The sequence below is a fragment of the Oppia nitens genome, unplaced genomic scaffold (assembly GCF_028296485.1).
Source record: "Oppia nitens isolate AA-2021 unplaced genomic scaffold, nextdenovo-longstitch-racon4-pilon3 scaffold5_pilon_pilon_pilon, whole genome shotgun sequence".
In the NCBI taxonomy this organism is placed as follows: domain Eukaryota; kingdom Metazoa; phylum Arthropoda; class Arachnida; order Sarcoptiformes; family Oppiidae; genus Oppia; species Oppia nitens.
In genome coordinates this window covers 818871-832554 of record NW_026533243.1, presented here as the reverse complement: position 1 = coordinate 832554, position 13684 = coordinate 818871, and positions in this window count along the sequence as shown.

The following is a 13684-nucleotide window of genomic DNA, read 5'->3' as shown; positions in this document are numbered from 1 at the left end:
TTTGTTAAATCATTGCATTAGAGTTTTTTTATAATATAATAATTTTTTCAACATAAAAAAAGTAAACAAAACAAACAAATATAAAAAAAGTTTAGATTTAAAATGAAAATATAAGTTTGATATAATAATTTAAACAAAAATAATTTAAAACACAAATACAGTATATTAAACAAAAAAACATATGACTTATTTCACATAGACTTTTATATCATAGATGTTTATCGCTGCCAAAAATAATTTTTGTTATTAAAATTTAAAGTTTTAAGTATTTTTTTTATTATTTTTTTTAAATATGAGAAACTGAAATAGAGATATAAATATGAAAGTGATTTATACAATGAGATAAACAAACAAACATTTTTTTGGTGACAACTTTATTAAATCTAATGTCTTATTAAATATGAATATAATAATATACAGTATTAAAGAAACCATTAGAAAATTTTTTGAAAACATTTCAAAATCTAAGGAAAATTTTTTATTTTGAAAATTTTTCTGACTTTTATAGTTTGTGTCAAAATAAAAAACTTTCGCACAATAATTAAATTATATTTTACTAGTTTTTTGTTGTTGTTGTTGCTGTTGCTTATTATATACAAAAAACTTATACAGTATATAYAATATATATTATTGTTGAAAAATAAGTTAAATTATTAGAAAATAAGGATATAAAATATAATTTTATAGATTTTTTTCTATTATATAAATCAAAAACATATTTATTATATATTAAACGCATTTTTTTGTTCGTTTTCTATCATTTTTGACACAGTATTTGATTACTTAATATATAATTAAATTTTTGTAAAACTTATTATTAAAGTATTTTGTTACTAATAATTTTTTTTGATTTATTTCATTTCAATTGAATGACTCTACACTTTCTATGTAATTAAATATAGTTTTTTTCAAAACATACTTTTTATATAAAATAAATTTTCAGTTTTGTTATATTGTTTTAATTGTATATATTTTTAAAGTTAGCATTATGTTTAAAAACTAAAAACTTTTAATTAAATATTATATTTAAAACTTTTATTATTAGATGACTAACACTAATATATATAAATATAAATTTATACAATTTATATAATTAGTAATAAATTTATTACTATTAAATATAATTAAATTAATGTTTTATTTACTTTTATTTTTTTGGACATTTATTTTATTTACAAACTATATTATGTTAATTATGATCTAAATTTTACATTATACTTGTTTAATTATTTAAATTTTAATGAAATGAAATAAAAAAATTTTTGTTAGTTTCAATTAATGTATTGTTTGTTTCGCACAATCAAAATAAAGATAAAACAAATTTAAATAAAATATATTTAAATAATTATTATATAAAAATATATACTTTATAAATATAATATGATTCATATGATTTAAAACAGGTATTATTTATTTGTTTCACATGAAACCTAATAATAAAAATTTACATAAATATAATACTGTATAATAATAATAATAAAAATAATAAATTTATACGACAACAAACAATAGGTGTTAATAATAATTATACGATTATTACTGTATTAACAAAAAATTGTTGTTTGAAAGTACTAAACAACACCAAAAAAATAAATAAATAAAAGTAATTGTCTTAAAAATTCACGAGTTTTGCATTGCATTTAATACAACAAATAATAATAATATTAATAATAAATAGAAAAGAAAATTATTGAATAACTATTGATTTCAATAGAAATTAAAAAAAAATTATAATACTATAATAATATACAATATAATAAATAATAATTAGTAAATCTTTGAACACAATAGGCATGTATTTAACACATTAGTTGTTTTATAATTTATTAGTTAAATAATAATAAAGAAAATAATGTAAATTTGATTGTATTTAATATTTTAAAGTACAGTACATGCAAAAATATAATAAATGTTTTATAACTCCTTATATTGTTCAAAATATATTTAATAGTAAAATTTTTTTTAATTAATTGTATAAATTTTTAAATATTATAAATTTTTTTCTTTACAATACAATAACTAAGTATTGATTGTATATAATAATTGACTTTCATTTTTTAATGTCACGATTTTATTTTTTTTGGTACTAAWATTACACTGATTTTGTATTTGTTTAGTATTTATAATACAGCTTTTTTAAATAAAAATAACAATTAAAATAATAATCATAATATTATTAGTATTAGTAGTGATGTATGGATAGGGTATAAAATTAATATATCATATATCAATATATACCATATCTCTTTATATTTTTTTAATATATCATATATACTCAATCTACTCGGGTATTATATAATATAACTGTCCATTATTTATTTTATTACTAACAACAGAGTGTAAATAAATTTATATTATATGGTAAATTGTTAATATAAAATTTAATACATGTGCAAATCTAGACATATAAGCTATAGTTACCTTTTGGACCAATTTTTTACAAAAAAAAACAAAACTTTTCGGTATTTAATATCAATTAATTCTAGACCATAGCTCAGGTATTATAATATGCTATGCACAACAACAACATAATGGTGCTTAATATTTAATATACTTATAAAGTTAGTATTATTAAACCCATTTATATTTTATAGTGTTTATACCTTCACTGCTCTCTTTCTCTCTTTAACTGCCTTTCCTTTTAACTAACTTTTACTATAACTTATGAATATTTTATTAGATGAACCATTATATTTACATTATAAACTGTATGAAACATTTATAAAGTATTTTACATAAATTTATGGTATGATTTCTCTATCAAAAAAAATAATAAATTTACACATAAAAGAAAATGTATAATACTTTTTGTTGTAAGTTTATTATACATTTAAAAATGACTAATGATTTTTACTTTTAAACATTTTAGTTTTTTTAAATTATTATTATTAATGTTTTTCGGATATTACTATGCACAAAATTAAAACTTGTACTAGGGTAAATTTTTGTTTTTTTTTTATAAATGTTGTTGAGATTACTATCCCAGATATTACAACAACCTTGTGAATTAAATTTTATATTAATTACAAAATATTTGTTTTTATATATAACACATTTTWAAAAAAAATCTAAATGAGCAATTTTTAGTATCAAAATTTTTTTTAGTTTCTTTCAATAAACCGTTTAATCACTTATTTTCACAATTTGAAGGTTACATTTCCACACCTATCTTAGAGAGAGAGAGAGAGAGAGAGAGAGAGAGAGAGAGAGAGAGAGAGAGAGAGCCTCTCATTGTTAAAGAGTTATAATCTATTAATATATTTTATTTTTACTTATAGTTAAATTAAATTTTATTTCACAATATGATAATACAATAATTTATTACTATTGCTATTATTATTATTATTATTATTATAGATTGCTTGCAATTATCACTTTCCCTGAGGCCTAATAAACTTCAGACATCAGTCATATTATATTATATTCAACATAAATATACAGTTTATTTGTATTATTAAAATTGTATTGATTATATTGAAACAAAAGAAAAACTTATATTTTTTTATGAGACAATATAATTAATTTTATTTAGATTTTATGTTTTATTTAATTTAAAATATTTCTAAAAATAGCAAAAAATTCAATTAATTTTTTTCTTAAACTAAATAATATATATGCTTGACATTTATTTTATTCATTAGTTATCTAAAGTTTTTTTAATTATAAAATATATTTAATATTTTACAATAAAATTTTTATACAAAAAATTAAAATAAGTTAATCAATATCAATGATCAATATCAAGTACTAGATTATTTATATAATTATTATAAATATATATTTATGTATGTGTGATATCATATCATAAAAGTTATTAAAATATTTTCCACTTAATAATAATTTATAAATAATTTGTTACAGTATTATCAAAAAAAATATTTAAATTATATTTTATCTAAAACTGCACAAAATTAAAAATTTATAAATTATTTATATACTAATATATAACACTTATAAGATATTTAGTGTGACATTGATTGACTAATAACTAATTTATATATTTATATATATACTGTTTATTATTTAAATATATTATATACTGTATATATAAATATGCATAGACACGGTATATTAATAAACAAAAAATATATATAACTAAGTGGTTCCTCAATGATACAAATTATCTAATAATTAATTAATCAATTTTATAATAGTTTAATATATACTGTATAAAACATAATTTTTATATAATTTTTAGTTTATTTGAGTAACAAAAATTATAAAATCAAACATTGGATTTTTAAAAATATTTTTTATTTGTATCAATGTTACTTTTGTGAATGTTRTGAAAAAACTTGTTTTTTAAAAAATTTATACATAAATTTAATAAAAACTAAAAATAAGTTTAAAGAGACTTTTAAAGATATACCGTATGTTTAGAAACATTAAAACAAAAAAATCCATTCAATTCAAGTCATATGATATGTGAGAAAATAAATTATTTCACATAATTTTTATTAGTTTGATAATTAAAAAAATTTCAAAAAATCTAACATTTATATATGTATAGCTGTAATGTTATGTGGTAATCACTTATATATTAGGTAACTGATATTTTTATGAGCATTTATTGAAACTCCAGGTGCTCTCTCTTTTACACACACACACACACACACACTCATACATATATACATGAAAAGGTGACAATAATCTAACCCACCATTACATGTGATGATATAGGGAACTATAATATCACATAACTTGCAATTATATCAATATATATATACAAAGTTATGCCTCTCTCTCTCTCTCTCAAACTAATTCATAGTCATGTTTGTCATACAGGTATGTATGATGTGTTGAATAAGTTTAAACCGTATTTTTCAATTAATACTAATGTTTTCCTATTATTATTATTAATCTAATTATTATCATTTCAATTCCCATTCACTCTCTAATTGACAACGACTACAAAAATATAGTTTTATATGCTTTTGTTTTATATACACATATCTATAAATATTTAATTATATTAAAAAAACTAGTTTTCACATCCCTATTGCCAAATAAAGTAATTTTTTTAATGCCTAGTGATAGGAGATCTTTATAAAACAATAATAATTTAATTATAACTTTTATTGTTGTGGTAGTAGTAGTAGTAGTAGTAGTAGTAGTAATCGCAGAGACAATGAAAAATCAATTAACACTTTTTTCTAGCTTTGTGTGTGACTGTGAATTAGATAAACTATAATATAAATTAATAGTTTTTATTAGTATTATTATTATTATGTTATTAGATGTTAAAAGTTTTTTTTGACAATAGAAGTGTTTGATAAATGGGAAAAAAGTCATGTATTTTACTTTTATTTTTATTTTGATAAATTTTTTGCTGAGTTAGTTTGAAAACTATAAAATACAGTATGTTTTTCGGAAATATTGAATTTACTTACATTTATTGTTAATATTTCAATAGTTTTATTTTATTTTTTTATTATTGTATTGATTTTGAATCATCAATTACGGAAGTAAAAATAAATTATAATTTCATTAATAGTATTATTATTATTTTGTTAACAAAAATAATTTGCTGAGAATCTTATAAATTAATGTTTTAAAAAACTTTTACTTATGTTATGAAAAAAATACTAATAATTTTTTTTCATAAAAATCAATAATTGTTAAGAAATAGATGCAAAAAAACCCAATACTCTTTAATTTTACTGTAATTATATTCATATTATTATTATTGAGTTGAGTCACCTTTATTTCAATAATAAAAAATGATTTGACAATACTGTTACTTATTTGTATATGTAATTTATTACTATATAATATTTATGAATATAATATTGATTAATTGACAAATAATTAAACGAAAAACAATTAATGATAATATAAATATATATATTTTCTCACTAATGTCTAATAGCTTATAATAACTGTAATTAATTTCACTGTTGTTGTTGTCTACAAGTGGATAAAAAATCTTAATGTTAGCAACAATACTAATAATACAGTAATAATAATAATGATGTGAATAATAATTTTTTTGTTATTATTATTATTATTATTATTATTATTGTATTGCACTTTCGATTTGAGTTATTAATTATTTCCTAATCAAACAACTCTTTTTTATTATTATTTAATTAATTTCTCAATAATTTATGCAATCAATAATTTTTTAAAATTTGAAATATCTAATGAAATATATATTTATTTATGTGGCGATGACTTTGCTGTGTTTAACAAATATAATAAGATATAATATATGGATTTTTTTTCTGGATATTTCACAATTTATTACATGTATTTATATTTCACTATTATGTATATAAAGTATAGTTTAGTCGTAAGACATATATACTATTATTTAATGTTATAATTAATGCAATGCTTATTATTATTATTATTATTATTGATTCGACTCAATAGTATTGAAAAAGTTTTCACAACAAAAAAATTATTTAACAAWTATATATATATACTAAAAAAGTTAACATTTCTCATCACTTGATAATATAGTTACATAAAATTGTTTTCCTCATTATTATACATACAGTATATTAGTTTACAAATATATAAAAAAGTGTTTGTCTATTAMAGTATCAAACAAAACAAAAAACATTTACTTATTTTTTTWAATAAAAAATCAGTGATTTCTCTAATTATTACTATAATTTACAATTGATCTATAATTGTGAATTTTTTAACAAATTAAATTTTATRTATTTTCTAATATTAAAATAAAACTTTATTATTATTATTACTATTATTAGTATTATTTCGATTTCAACAATAGATAAGACAAGTATAAAATATTTTGTTTTTGTGTWTTGAATATGTTGTCTCATTTTAATGGGGAAAGTCCTTCAATGAAAATAAACTTTTTTTATATAAACAAGTTTTATGTGTCTATCTATAATATTTCTCTCTCATAATTTTTTTAATGTGTTGTGTTACTGATTGTATGTATGAGTGTGTTATTATTAATAGACACTTATATTAGTTTTTATAAGTTTATTATCATTATTATTATTAATTTATTATATTTGCTGCTTATATATACTGTGTATTAACAACAAGTAATAGTAAACCCCGGGATTATTGGAGAGATAATTGTTTGATTAACTACTACTCTCCCGGTATAACCAGTTGTATATCCGTTAKTTATATTATATGGCAATAYAGTATTCAACAGTTAAATGTTAAGGTAATTGCAATATATTTTTTATTGTATATGAATTGCTATAAATAAATGTTTGTTTATTTCAATTAACTATTATTTTTATAATTATATTAATTACAGTATATATTGACTTGTAATTAATTTAATATTTATTATATACAATAAAAATTATTAGTCGTTATTGAAATGATATTTCTATACTAATATTAATAAAAAAAACTCAATAATTGCTTATAGCAAATATATAGTATATTATAAATATAAACATATATCTATAACATTATAAATTAAATAAATAATACCAATATTTTTATAACTTATATTCAATGATAAATTTAATTTAGTTAATAATAAAAATAAATCTTATTAAAACATTAAAATACAAAAATTATAATTTATTTTGAATATTAAAATTTTAATAATTAAAAAAAAAATTTAGCCAACAATAGCASTAGTAGTATTAATATAATACCTTAAYTATGCATTAGTAACATTAGTAACAAAAWATAAATATTTAAATTAAAAACCTTTTWTATATATATATTTATTTAGTATTAATAAATTATAAGATAATAGAAATTTCCATTAAAATAAAAATAGCATTGTAGTTGTAATTTTTTTTATTTTAATTTTTATGATTGTTTTTAAATTACATGTAAAAATGATTACTTTTAAATGTCAATGTTTTTATTTTATATTTAGAAATAATATCCGAAAATATAAGCAATTTATTATTATTATTAATTTACTACTAAACCTTACTAAACAATTATTGAATATTATAGTATATATATAATGCTGAAAACACATGTTTATAGCATACAAGTTATACATTTTATGAATATTAGAGAGAGAGAGAGAGAGAGAGAGAGAGAGAGAGAGAGAGAGAGAGAGAGAGAGAGAGAGAGAGAGAGAGAGAGAGAGAGAGAGAGAGAGAGAGAGAGAGAGAGAGAGAGAGAGAGAGAGACTCCTAAAACATGTGTATTGACCGCAACAAATGCAAAGAAAATGTTTTTTCAAAACTACATTTCCTTTTCTTATTATATTATATAATCATCTTTTGTATACATCATAAACATGTATATAACTTACTGGAGAGGACTGTTGTCATGAATACTAGTAGCCCTATGTGTATGTATGTGTGTGTACTGTATGTGTCTGAGTAATGTTGTTATAAAACTATTAAAAGCCATTGAAATTTATTTTACCATATAATGCATGTGTAAAACCTATTAACAAAAAAAGTCATCTCTCATTTCCGTCTTATAAATGTATATCTATTATGTTATGATATGATATACCAGTCTATAAAATAAAAGGCAGTGACCATATAATGACATTATAAACTAAAAAACTACAGATGAGAGAGAAAGAAAGAGAGAAAGAAAGAGAGAGAGAGAAAGAGAGAAAGAGAGAGAGAGAGAGATTGAAATTAGAAAAAGTAATAAAAATTATATAACAAAATAAAATTCATATGTTTTATAACTATTGAATTTATAGAATATTATATAAACTATTATTTATAATTTAAGAAATTTTTTTGTTGATATGTTTGCTATACACCTGTCGTATTAAACAAATGTTTCTTTTTATTATTTCTATATATAATATATAAAAAATTGACTATTAATTTTAATGTAAATTTTTTTTATTGCTATCATTATATATTTAATATTGTTTGTATAAATATGCGATACAATTAACTATCATTCACTCACTCACTCACTGGTGGGTGCATTGCCTGACACTTATGGCACCGGAATATATTTAATAGACTAAAATAAACTTTTCATTTCAAATGTTATTAACATTAGTATTATTATTATTATTATAAAAGAAATACTTAATTATAGATTTTTTCTCACATTATCCGTGAACTATACTGAAAAAAAACATTTATAGAAAAATTGTATCAATTTTTTAAATATTGATTAGTAATTCATTTTAATTTCTATTATATAATAATAATAATATTATTATTATTTCTCTTAACTAAATTTAAGACAAAAACAGGATATTTTTTTCTATTAATTCGTTTCCTAATTAAACACAAAGTTTTKTTGTATAAACTTTTTGTTTGTTTGTTAATACATTGTATGAATTTTTTTTTATAAATATAATACAAAATAAAACTACTTTTCCGTAAAAGACTTGAAAACAATTTTTGTTTTGTTTTTATTATTTTTTTTTAAAAAAGTTTTTGTTGTTTTGTTGTTATATTGATTCTCACCGTATAATTTTTAAGGCAACGCCAATAACAAAATTTATTTTAAACAAAAAAATAAATAAATAATTTTTTTTCTAAATCCTTTCAAAAATAATTTTGTTGTTTTTGTTGTTAACTGTATATACATGAAGACATCTACTAATTGGGCAATGGGTGTAATAATAATAATAATAATAATAATAATAATAATCTCTTTGAATTATGTATGTAAAGTTAATAATACATACCTAATAAGTTATTGGGATAAACATTATATACTGTATCTATGTATATGTGTTTGAATCTATATATTATATAATTTTCTTGAATTTTTATTGACTATTAAATTTTGTTGATTTATAAGATGATTATATCATATATCCGGAGACATCCCCTTATATTATATATATATATATATATCCGATCCTTTTGGGGTGTCTATCAGGGTATTTACATCCAGATTATATAATAAATACATATACATCAATAGATAGATAGATAGATAGATAGATAGAGAGAGAGAGAGAGAGAGAGAGAGAGAGAGAGAGAGAGAGAGAGAGAGAGAGCTTCATATAATTAAATATATATTTATTATTTGCATAACTTTAGTATATAATAACTGCATCTTTGATATATGTTATATAATTTCTAATATATCTGTATTTTTATGATATAATGTATAATATATGATTTTTTTTGATGAATCAATTTTTTCATTATCGGATGCATTTACTTGATTTTTTCCCAAAATTATATACTAATAATTTATTTAATACATGATAATGATCAAACTTTAAATATACCATATCATTTATATGTAAAATTATTTTATTTTACTAACTGTATCAACGATATACTATAATTTGATAATGATTTAAAAGAGACTGTAATTTTCCAATTTAATAGTAGGAAATTTCTTATAGTATTAAAGCAATTTACTGATACTAATAGTTTAATATTAGTAAATTGCTGTATAAATATTTTATATCAGATTTAGATTAAAGCAATTGATATGCGCTAACTATTCATTGTTTTGATAAAATTTTTACTTTTTATTTATTTTATTTATGTTTTTATATATTTTTATATTTTTAAAAAATATTAAATTCAATACCTAGGAAAAAGGTGAACTATTATTTATTTTTTATTTTGCTCTAATTTATTTTTTTGCATATAAACAATATGTTATTTACAATTATGATTAATATATTAATGTAAGTAATATACTGTATATACTACTACTACTACTCTAGAAATGTTAGAAATTTTTATAACATAATTAGATCACGACTAGAATAACCAAATTAAACATTTCTAATATTGATTTATTTTACATGAATATTGCATTGCATTGAATTTATATTTATAATTAAATTAATATAAATATATATTTATTTATAAAACTTTTTTTATATATATATATATATACATATAAATATAATTGTTTAAATATTTAGACAAAATTATAATTATAATTTTTTAGACAGTATTTTAAATTATAAATGCAACAAACAATTAGTATATTTATTTTTAAAACATTTATATAAAATCAATAATTTTATTTGGCCTCCATATTACCATCATTAATTTATTATTGTTTAACATTTGTAAACAATAATAATGATATATTAATATTAATATTAATAATATGATATAAAAATTTATATGAAGTTATATTTGAACATTTTTTCTAATGTGACATTATTTTGTTTAAACAATAACCATTGGATTATAGCATTGGAAAAGCAAAAATAAAATAAAGTAAAAAATAAAAATAAAACAATATATTCAATAGATATATTGTACATGTATTATATTATTATTATTATTAAATAATTTTTTTTGTTATTTTTATAATAATAAAGTTTGTCCCAATTAGATTTCTTTTATAATTATTCACTTAATTTACCTAATTTATATAATTTTTTAAATATACATATAATACATTATTATTATTATTATTAAATGATGCATATCATTAATCATTATCATCATTAAGTATAAACATGTTCATAAACTTTATTATTATATTATCAATAATAGTAATAATATTATTATTAATATTTTATTATTATTATCAACCTATTATTATTATTATATAACATATTATGTATTATACTGTTTATATTTAATGAACTTTTGCATTAATATAATAATAAACAAAATTTTGGGGGATATATAATATATTTAATATTCACAAAATTACATAAAAAATAATAAATTACTTTAATAATAGTAAATTACAAATAAAAATATCAAAATATTTACTTAAATTAGAGTGTATTTTCTTGTTTGTTGTTATTTTTATTTATTTTTTTCTGATAATAATCATACCATACATATATTTTTTATGTAATATGAGATACTGTAGTAATACCAGTAAATAAATGACTTAAATTAATATAAAAATATAAAATATAACATTTATGGGACCAAAAAACAACAAAAATATGGTTATCTAATCCATAAAAAAATATTCATTATATATATTATATAATATTTTTAGTAAAAAAATTACCAGTAATTTAGACTACAAATTATCAAACATTTAAAAAAAATTATTTTCATAAATGRTTGTTACAAATAATAATAATAATACAGTAATAAATTTGTCATTTTAAAAATATATATACTATTAATAACATAATGTACAATTTTTTTAAAAAATGAGTTAATATTTTAAGCAACAAAATATGTTAATGGGATTTTGGTGTATTTTTTGTAGTGATATAATACAAAATAGATTAAATAATATTATAAATAATGTTTTTTATGTATATTTGCAATACAAACTACAAAAATCATTGTTATAAATATTCACAGTATATGTGATCAGTGAACCATATATTTATATTTACTAATATATATATACTGTATAATGAAATTTGACTTATATATGACTTTCAAAAAAATACTTTTACTACTAATAATGAAAAAAAATGTTACGATTGAAGTGTTTTCACAAAAATATCATTTTATTTTTTTTTGTTAAACAATACCTGTGTTTAATATGTCAATACATATGTATAGTATTCAGTAGTATTGTTGCACAGGTATGCATAACCATTGTATTGTTGTGTAAATGTCATACAAACCTTATTATTTAAAGTGTCGGTATGCATAATACCTTCATCTAACTTTACCTATCAGTCAGCTATTAGGTGCACAAAACATAATAGATTTTTGTATTAAATGGGTTTAAATAAATTGACTACCGGTGCTCTTGAATTGGCGCACACCTATCATTAGGTGAATAATTTAGACCACAATTTCATAATATTTTACTTATATATATAAAAAATTGTTAAGCCTATGACATGATATAAACTCAAAAATTTAGCTTTAAGTTTAATATGTAAAAATTATTTATTTAAAAAAAAAGTTTWATATAACTATTGGTAGTCATAATAATCGAAATTTGTTTTTGCAATACTCTAGTAGTAGACATAAATACATAGATAAATAAGTAGTTGAATAGTCATTATTATTATGTGAGTGTATTTTTTCTGGTAGCTAATGGCTTATTATACTGTGGTTGTACTGGTTATATGACTCATACATTAGTTTTTTATGTGTTGTTGTCTTTTTTTTTTGAAGACACCTGTCTGTCCATTTGAGTAATGGCTCAGTGAGATAGAGATGTGCTTTCAAGGAATGTATGTATGACTATCACTAGCACTGGCCTATTATGCTATTATGTCTGAAAGTCATGAATAAGACTCTTAAGAAATTGTAGTAATTATATGTAATTATGGTTTTTATTATTTTTTTTATTGAGGACTCTCTCTCTCTCTCTCTCTCTCTCTCTCTCTCTCTCATTCATTCATCCATTCAATTATTCATTCATACATTCAAACAATAAAGCAATCAATTAAATAGGCAATACTAAGTGTGATGTCTATACTGTATAATAATAATAATATTTTATGATTATTATTTTCAATATAATTATTAATTCTTTATAGTCTTTTAATTAAATAATTTTTTTATAATTTACTATAAAAGTATAAATATTAATTTATATATTTTTAGTTAATTTATTTCTAGATTTATTTATGAAGTTTTTAAATAAAATATTTTTAATTACCATAACTATTATTATTATTATTATATTAATATTATTACTATTATTTTATGCCAATTTTAGATTTTTATTAATACAGTATAAACATGTTTTCAACTTTTTATTTTATTATTTAAAAAAGATAAATAAATAATCAACAATAATTATGATGTAATTATAAATTTGAATAGTTTTTTTGTTAGAAAAAATAAATATTTATATTATTTATTTTATAATCCTTAATGAATAGCTTCATAAATAACTATTCATTTTATTTATTTCATAA